This window comes from Pseudorasbora parva, chromosome 1 (assembly GCF_024679245.1).
Source record: "Pseudorasbora parva isolate DD20220531a chromosome 1, ASM2467924v1, whole genome shotgun sequence".
NCBI lineage: Eukaryota > Metazoa > Chordata > Actinopteri > Cypriniformes > Gobionidae > Pseudorasbora > Pseudorasbora parva.
In genome coordinates this window covers 30424479-30434519 of record NC_090172.1, presented here as the reverse complement: position 1 = coordinate 30434519, position 10041 = coordinate 30424479, and the positions used below count along the sequence as shown (strand labels likewise).

General features: G+C 35.5%; 1 long non-coding RNA gene across 2 annotated transcripts; it reads left to right on the top strand.

Moving 5' to 3' along the window:
• The first annotated feature begins 2999 nt into the window (after positions 1-2999).
• On the top strand, positions 3000-6250 carry LOC137084041 (uncharacterized). 2 transcript variants are annotated; one of them, XR_010906683.1, is made up of 4 exons: positions 3000-3304; positions 3401-3522; positions 3764-3898; positions 5406-6250. It is a non-coding gene; the product is annotated as an uncharacterized lncRNA (long non-coding RNA). The 2 variants fall into 2 exon arrangements; XR_010906682.1 differs by lacking the exon at positions 3401-3522.
• The last annotated feature ends 3791 nt before the right edge of the window (positions 6251-10041 follow it).

The following is a 10041-nucleotide window of genomic DNA, read 5'->3' as shown; positions in this document are numbered from 1 at the left end:
CCTTACCTATACCCTGATCTAGTTCCTCTTCTGGTCTCCAGAAAAGGGATACTTCTGCAAATAACCAGGGTGACCTTAGAATAACAGTGAGGGCTTCCCTGCTAAGGCAATCTCCAAAAGCTTTTTAAACACCTTTTTCTGCCCGAAACTTGTCTGGTGCCTCTTCCCCCTTCACTACCCTCGGTGGTGTGGTATCTAATGAGTATGTGGAGAACCCCCTGGTGAGGCAGGTCATTGTAATGCAACTGTGTCAAACATCAGCTACCTGCAGACGGGGTAATTGTGTCTCCCATCCATCTGCAAGTTTTCGCCCCATTTCACTGACGAGGCTTACAGATTCTGTGGACAGGCTGCTTCTGCCCTCCATACCATGGCGCTCTTAGAGGTCCATCAGGCCAAGGCACTCATAGACATGCACAAGGGTAGCCCTGACCAAGAGCTCTTGAATGAGCTCCGTACAGCGATGGAGCCAGTCCCTCCAGCTGATATGAGACAGGATTCTACAGCCCCTATTTCACTGTACCCAAGAAAGGCAGTGGGTTATTGACAATCTTCCACCTGCAAGTTTTGAATTGGGCCCTTCACAGGCTCCTGTTCAAATTGACCTAAAGGACATTTACTTTCATGTCTTGATTCACCCTCAACCCAGACCGTTCCTATGTTTTGTGTTCGAGTAGCGCTATACCATTACAAAGTCCTCCCCTTCAGGCTGTCCCTGTCTTCTCGTGCATTCATGAAAATCTTGGAGGCAGCCCTTATCCCCTGAGAGAACATGCCATTCGCATTGTCAACTACATTGTCTAACTGGCTCATGCTAGCTCACTCGTACTCACCTTATCGTATCGTTATCTCATTTTTGACAGAGGTAGCTTTATTTTATTTATTTTTATTGTAAAAGTCCATGTGAGAAAGTTTGTAATTTTGTAATAATTTTTTTTTTTTTTTTAATTTATTTTTTTTAACTAACAAAGTATGATTTAAATTTTTTTTTTTTACATTGAACAAAGATGGAGCTATACTTTACCCATCTTCTATGTAGTTCCAGAAATAGACATTAGCTCTTTACAATAGCTCTCTCCACACTTTTTTCACACACTACTGCTTCTGTCATCCCTTTGGCCAAATCCTGACTTGTGTGACTCTCAAGAGGGCGTGTCTGAAGAACGTGGCTGTTCAGCTCCCATTCATCGGTAATGTAATGTGCTGTTACATTCAGGTAGCTTTGTGTAGCCCTTGACGTCCAGCCGTCTGTTGTCAGAGCAATCGCTGTTGCTCTGGCCAATTGGTTCTCTATTTGGGCTTTTGTTTTTTAGTACAAAGCAGGAATTACTGGATAAAATGGGCTTGTGAAGGAACATTGTAACGCGGCTCAATTACTTTAAGCATGTTCTTAAAACTCCATCTGCAGTGCGCACGCTCTGTTGTCCTTTCACATATGTTGTGTTTTCAGTCCGCAACCGTTAACATGGGTACAGAAAAAATACGCACCGCATAGGCTACGCACTGCAGACGGAGTTTGTGTGAAACAGGCGTAAGGTCTCATATCCGCGGCTATAAATGTCCTTTGCCATTTGAATAAGTTGGAAATGTCAGTCTAAATGCTGCGGGGATAGTTTGTGGGATAGTTTGTGGCTGTTTATTCTTTTTATCGTCTTGTTGTCGGCGTAAATGAGTTGATTGACATGACATGAATTATTCCCGCTGCTGTACCATCATGTAGCAAATGCGACATACCGTTGTTTTTTAATCCATCACTCTTGCCAACACCATCATAGCTTACAGAGAATCCAAAGTTCACCAACACACCAGACCCGTTGGTTATTGGAGGATCTTCTCTTTCTGGTGTGTTAAACGCAATAGCCATTTTGCAATGAGCATTCAGCATGTACTGAGTAAGCGAGCACCTGACTGAGCAGTCTAAAAAATATTTGTTTTTTGTTTTTTTCTCTTAGTGAGGGGCATTGCCTGTTACGTCGTTTTGGTTATTGGCTTCCTTGTTGAATGCATAATATTATATTTTACATACTTTTTTATTTTCCAAATAAAATTAATTAATATTTATTAAATCTAATTAATTAGATCAAGAACTGTTCGGAACAAAGTGCGTACCGCGTACCGAACCGATTTTTTATTTTATTTTTTTTCATCAGCATCCACAGCTTGTAATCCAACAGACCATAATACCTGTTGTTTTGGAAGAAAGAGATCAATAACAATCTTTCTCCGAAAGGGACCTAACTGATTAGGGCAGCCTACACACTAAAAAACGTTGGGTTATTTTTTGTACCCAACCGTTGGGTTACACATATTGGGTCAATATGTTGGGTTATTTTGCAAAATGTTGGGTTATTTTAACATCGTTAAAGTAATAACCCGGCCGTTGGGTTAAATACGGTTTCCCCAGTGACGGTTCAAATTTTAACCGTCCAGTTACTGCCAACAGAAGACGCTGCTGCAGCCTGATTATGAAATGAAAGGTAAGACATGCCATTTTTTTATGAATACAACTCTTATAACATTATGTATTGTGTACTGAAACGTTGAATATAGTCGAAAACTGAATTTTATTAAAAAAATCCCTTTAATGCTCTCTGGAAAAATGAGATAGATTGGAAATAAACCATAGCTATCCCAGTTAGCTCGCTAGCAGTAATAAAGTAAAAACATTATTCTAGTGTACCTATTTAGAAACTTAATACGGTGATACAGAAAGTAAGTAACTAATGCCTAGTCTGAAATCACTATCTAAAGCCGCTCGGAGCATTATCAGCTCGGCCCGTGCAGCGCGAGCTCAGACCCGGTCACACGACAGCGCTGTGAGATCCAGGGAGAAGCGTTTGAATTCGCCGAATATCCAACAGTATAACTTACTACTCTAAATATCTGTTGTGAGATGAATGAGTGCAGATATTCACAACAGCATTGACGCAGAAAACTGAAATATTGTGCTAACAATTTTAACGTTAGTTCACAACAGTTAGAATGTTTTCAACCCACAAATTACCTAGTTTTACCGTAGTAAGTTAACACAAACTGCAACTATGATAATTTGGCAGAAATGTGGTAGGCCCATATTCATAATGAATGTTGTCATATGAATATATATTATGCATGTTACTATTAAACGTATTACAGGAGTAGCTAAATCATACAACCATAGTACGTTTTCTTATGAAGCTATGACAGTTTTTGCCTTTATTTTAAATATGTTGTACTAAATGTGTTATATACCTGTGTTTTAGACCAATGGATTCATTTGTGAAGCAAAGACTAGAACAGTTGAACCTCTGCCATTTAATTAAAGGTGAGTACGATATTGAAACAAGTTGTACACAATTATTTTTTAAAGACTAGTTTACTTTTCTGGTTATTTTTTTCCCCCTGCTTCATTCTAATGCAGAGGAAGGATTGGATCTCATTGGTTCTCGACTCTAGTCCTGGAGTATCCCCAATAGTACACAAGTTCGATGTCTTCCTTATCTGACGCATATTTCCGGGTTTGGAGTCTCTACTAACAAGTTGGTAAGTTGAATAACATTAGATAGGCCAATGTGCAGTGCAGGGGCTACTACAGAACCAGGTTATTTGGGAAACAACCAGTTTATTATTATTTTTTCAGCTGTCTTTTCTCATTTTCATACAGTATGTTTTAATTTCAATAAGTTGTTTTGGTTGTGTCTAAGTGCATATGAAATCAGGTCCACACATTTGGTATAGGTGAAAACTGTTTTTTTCTCTTTTTCTGTAAACTTGTCTTTCAAAGATGATCATGGAGAAATTGCCTTTAAAACCCTTCCTGCCATCCTGCCATCATCGCCATACCTCACAAATGGACAACATGGTGTGTCCAACATATGCTGAAATGAAGAGAAGCTTAATTACATTCACCCATCAGCCTGTAAGTAAAAGCAACACTATCAAATTAGCTTTGATAAAGTGCACTGCTCATATGCATCCATTTATTATTTGCTTTAGTGATTTTGCTTGTTAATAGATTATCCAATAGTTTACCCAAAAAATATCCCATTATGTACTCACCCTCAAGTCATCCTAGGTGTATATGACATTCTTCTTTCAGACGAACACAATCAGTTATTAATAAATGTCCTGACTAATCCAAGCATTATAATGGTCAAAATTTGAAGCCCAAAAAAGTCCATCCATCCATTATGAAAGTAATCCATAAGGCTCCATGAGGTTAATAAGGGCCTTCTGAGGTGAATCGATGGGTTTTTGTAGAAAAATATCCATATTTAAAACTTTATAGACTAAAATAACAAATTTTCGACAGACAGCCTTCCCTATTCAACTTACAAAGAAACTGTAACGCCTCTCGCAAATCAAAACGGTTACGCTACGTCCAACTTTATCGTCTCGACATTTACGTTTTTTTACGCTACGTCCGACGTTATTCTCACAGCAGTTACGCTTTTTTCAGAAGTTGAATACTTAATGCGGTCCATTGGAAGCTAGATATTTTACTTTATAACGTGTTAAATATGGATATTCTTCTTACACAATCCCATCAATTCACTTCAATGGGTTCTTATTAATCTCCGGAGCCGTGTGAAGCACTTTTATAATGGATGGATGCATTTTTGGGCTTCAAATTATGGGCTTCCATTATAAAGCTTTGAAGAGCCAGGATATTTATTAATATAACTCAGATTGTATTTGTCTGAAAGAAGAATGCCATACACACCTAGGTTGGCTTGAGGGGGAGTAAATCATGGAATCATTTTCATTTTTGGGTATACTATCTCATGAATTACCCTCGTGTCGTTGTAAGACTTTCGTTGTTCTTTGAAACACAAATGTTAAAGAAATCTGCAAGGTTTCTGTCCCTCCATTGACGACCTACGCAACTACCACTTTAAGACCCAGGACAGACAGCATTAAAGTAATCCATGGGATTCAAGTGGTCTAACCTCAGTTTTATGAAGCGACACGAGTGCTTTTTGCAACAACAACAAAAAAAAAAAAACATAACGCAACAACATTTGCTCTCTTTTCAACACAACACGCATGCGTCTAGGGGCTCTCGTGAACATGTGTTGAGATTAATGTTTTGTAAATAAAGTGGTAAATTATGGTTAAGGGATAGAATATACGCTTGTCGCTTCATAAAACTGAGGTTGAATTACTGGAGTCACATGGATTACTTTAATGTCTTTACTGCCTTTCTAGGCCTTTCTGTGTTCCGAAGATGAACCAAAGTCTTACGGGTTTGAAACAGCATGAGGATTAGTATGTTGATTGGTGAAAAATTAACAGCAGATGTAATGACTAATTAGTGACAATTTCTTTAATTCAGTACAACACTGCTTCATTGTAACTTTGACGTAATTTAACACTGCTGATGTTGTCACAGTGCAAGCAAACTGAACTTTTTTTATTCTTTTAAGGTTGGAACTAACATGGTGCATTAGCTGAACAGCGAGACAAGCCAGGATCCACATGACGATGCTTGGTGACAAAGAGACCTCGCTGATTTTTTTCATTTTCACTGTGGAGGCAGTTGAACAGAAGACCTTATTTCAAGCACTGGCTGTATGTTTCAGATTTTTTATTTATTTATGACATGAACTATCCAAAGACCTCTGCCCCATTTGGGAGATTTTGTAGCATGCAAACTTGAATATATATTTTGCTGCCTCATTAAAAACTTTGATTATCATAATTTGTATTTGTTTTGCTACATATGTTTACAACACATCAAGGCATACAGTGTACAATGTAGATTTTTTTAATAAAGTTGTTTATTTCTGGAAGAATTTAATATTATGAATTTGTGTATTCTGTCCATATTTGTATAGGTTTTTAATTTAATATTTGTTGTGTTCATTTTTAATTTTTGTTTTGTATATACACCTTTTATGTATGTTTACCTTATGTACATTTTTGTGTATTATGTGTGCTGTGTATTTTGAATTTAATATTTACACATTTATGTATATTTACAATAAATATTTACTCCCCAATATTTAGTTTGACATTTACAATATATATTTTAAAGCACATTTATTGTTTTATACAAATAAAAAATCTGTATTTGAAAACAATGGGTATTTTATTTATTAAAATAATGGCATGAATAAAAATAAAAATTTAACTCAACTGTTGGGTTACTTTTAACCCAACTGTTTTTTAACCCAATGCATTGGGTTAAAATAACCCAATGTTGGGTAGGTGCTATACCAACCCACAGTTGGGTTACGTGTTGGGTTATTTTTAACCCAACATTTTTAAGTGAGTAGGCATGGCTTCAAACTAGACAGCACAAAATGAGTTTTCATTTTGAAGAAAAACAAAAAGAGCACATAGTTATATAATTTTGGATTGGAAATTAACAGTCATCCATTTATTTATACATTCTCCAAACCGATTATCCTCTGTAGGGTCACAGAATAAATAAACCATCTCAAAGTTTTGAATACATCTGACTGGAGCTAATTTCAATTTGGGGGAAGAAGACTGTTGCAGTGTCCAATCAGCTATTTCAGTACAGTAGATGTTTTTTTTTTTGTTTGTTTTTTTTTTGTTTTTTTAATTTTTAATTTAATTATTTTGATTTATTCTTAACTTTATTAGCCGTACATGTAAATCTACTTGTTCTTATTGACAGTTTGTAAAATAAGAAGTTCTACGTCACTCAATGGTAACATCTTCCATTGTGTTCCACAGAAGAAAGCTTGGTTGTACATTGCTTAAATTGCTGTTCATCCAACATTGTAAAATGATCTGTGGCATTCTAATGAACTGAAGTGTAAGCTCACTGCTTACACCAATTAAGCATGCTATCCACACCACACATAACTTATTGCTCAAAGGTGATGATGTATTTCCAGGGGAAATATTTCTTTCAGATGGATGCTGTCGCATTAGTCTGATAAGTGGACAATTGTTTGATTCTTGAAGTATATTGCGAATGGAAATGAGGGTCTAAAACGTACTTAAGGGTGATTCAGATTAGCATAATGTGAAGTGCAAGATGCTGCATGTTTGTTTAATGATCAACAATGCATCTTTATTAGTACTGGGGAACATAATCCATTAAGATGTGAGATAAATGTTATATCTAACCAGTTCACTATAAACTTAGCAATAAGATTATTTAATATTGTATATTGAGAGTAGGGCTGCAAAAAAAAAAAAAATCAATAAAATAGATAATAATCGATAATGAAAATCACGATAATGATTCACATTAATTAATTAGTCGGGTTGGCTCTCTGTACACAAAGCTTCCATCAGTGGTGCTAAATTACAGCACTGAACCATGCCTTTTTATGGACAAATGTTCATCTAGAAATAGTGGAGTGGAAACAGAGTGATCTGTTGCAGGAAAGGTACATGATCCAAGTGCCCAAAACATGAGAATTGTTTATTGTAAGCTTTGAGGAACTGCATTAGTTTAACATACCCTCTTTGTTTGATATGTGTGTGTCCTTCTCAGTGCAAAATGTTCATTGTACAGGTTATCCACTGATCTATATAGAAAACAGTAGTAATATCCTCATCTGTAAATGCTACTAATTCACACAAGTTTTCCCATTTTGCATTAAAGCGCGTCCTGACAGTTTGTGTTAAACTTCAAACTTCACTGAACAAGTGACGGGCAGGCATACACGTCAAAAAGATAGAACGCAGTCGATAGGGACACAATTAGCGCGAAAACATTAATTTTCCTGAAATATCTGCTGTTGGACGCCAACTTTAGGTTAAGTATTTTATGAGAGTTGTGACTTTAAAGGGATAACAGTGTGTAAGTTAATATAGAGAGATGAGCTAGAGAGAGAGATCATAACACTGGATTTGTGTTTTGTATATCATTTTAATATAGGGATTTAAACTCCAACTTTTTTTGCACAATGTAGGCTATAGCACAGATGTACACTTATAGAAATTAACCATGGTTCTATTGGAGCATAAAACCATGTTTTTATTATAATAAAATCATGCTTTTGCCGTATTGATTACCCCTTGTATAACCACACAAGTGACTGGTAAAAAAAAAAAAAAAAACTATGGTTAATTTGTGGTTACCATTGAATAACTACAATAACCCTATTATTTATGTATGTATGTATGTATGTATGTATGTATGTATGTATGTATGTATGTATGTATGTATGTATTTATTTATTTATTTATTTATTTATTTATTTATTTATTTATTTTCAGTGTAAAACCATGGCTTATTCTGGTAAAGGTAGATTTATATGTTAGTTCATAAAACACAGCTGACATGCCTGTTGGAAGGACAGCATTGGGCAGGATGTGGAATAGCATGTTTTGTCAATAAAATGAAAAATGCCTTTTTATCCAATTAATCGATCGTATAAATAATCGACCAACTAATGCAGCCCTAATTGAGAGTGTATAGCACAACATATTTATTTATGTACGTGTAGAGTCTTCATGAGTCAAAAGTAAATACCCTATTGTTTTTTTTATTCCATTTCAATAGATGTATCTTAGTAAATAAATGGATGATTATACAGAGAACGTAGATTCAAATAACTTAGAATTTGTTTTGAAATCTTCATGGCAAAACAGACTACAGCAGCCAGCTCAATGTTTGTTTTGTTTTTATTTGTGTTGTTGTTCTTACATTTTCAAGTTATTTATGCATTACATATTTTCACACTAGGCATACAGAGGCCTTTCTTCCAGAGTATCTTATCTGGGAGAAGTCGGCCACTGTATTCAGTCATGTGAGATAGTCCTCACTAGCCAAACAAAGTGAACAATCATTAAGAAATGGATGTCTTGAAGCCTTTAAAAAATGTGCTACCATTTTTTCATCCATTGGCTTGCTTCTTTCATTCACTGTAAAACTAATCATTTAATGCACAACTTAAAGCATATTCACCCTTCAAAAACACTCCTTGCACATAGCCGAAGCATTAATGTACCTTGACAAAAGCACCATTACTGTCTCTCAGCTAAAATACTACTTTGCTCCTGTATACAATTGTATACACCAATTTCTCTTGTTCTCCTTATTGTAGGAATACCTTATGCTCACTGGCCATTTGATTTCTCTAATGGATCAGCTTTTTGCAGTTTCTGAGCAAATAAAGCAGAGAAAGAAAAAGTATGAAACTAATTGGAAATATAAAAAAATTAAAGAAACCAGAAATTCATTTTGCACTCTATATTGCCAGCAGGATGTGTCCACTAAGATTTAACCAAGAGAATGGAAATGATTGGATTGCAAAAATGAACGAAAATTGAGACCTAATGTCTTGATTAAACGCAGCAAGAGGCTGTTTTTCTGCAGTGATTGAATTGATAGGCCACGTTGGTAAGGGATATTAATATTAGGAATGAAAAGGTCTTAGAAATCAGTTGTGCTGCGCTGTTTCAGAGAGTCACACATTCTCTCATCACAAAATGGCAATTCTTTCAGCATCTGCTGATTCCATGAGATCTGGAGCCTGCACTTATGTGATGAACGTAAAAATACTCATTTCACCCCATCACCCACATCAGCACTATTTGGACAGCTAAAGGTTTCATGTTTGTCAGAAATGTAGTGTATATACACGTATATAAAAAAAATCCTGATTATTCAGATATTGGCAAATTCAGAAATTGCTTTTTCATCACAACAATAAATAAATAAATAAATAAATTCCAGGGTCCATTTTTCACAAAGTAAGGTTGACCAATGAAAATGTTATTTAAAAAATAAATAAAAAAATACAATTTTAATATACACATTTGAAAACTTTTACTAAAATGTTTATCGTTATTCCATTTGTATTGGAAACCCTATTGGTTTCCATGCAATTTGCCAAATAAATAATCGATTTTAAATGCTGCGACAGACAAACATCCTTTAAAATATGTTTTTGAATGTGAAAATGGAATGAAGAAATGCTTGGGGTTACTTGACTGTAACCCTATTCCCTGATGAAGTGGAACAAGATGCTGAGCTACTCAGCACCATGGGGAAATTAAACATAAATATATAGTCGCACATGTATCCATCATTTTCAGCAATGAATTTAAAACTGAAAACAAAACAAAAGA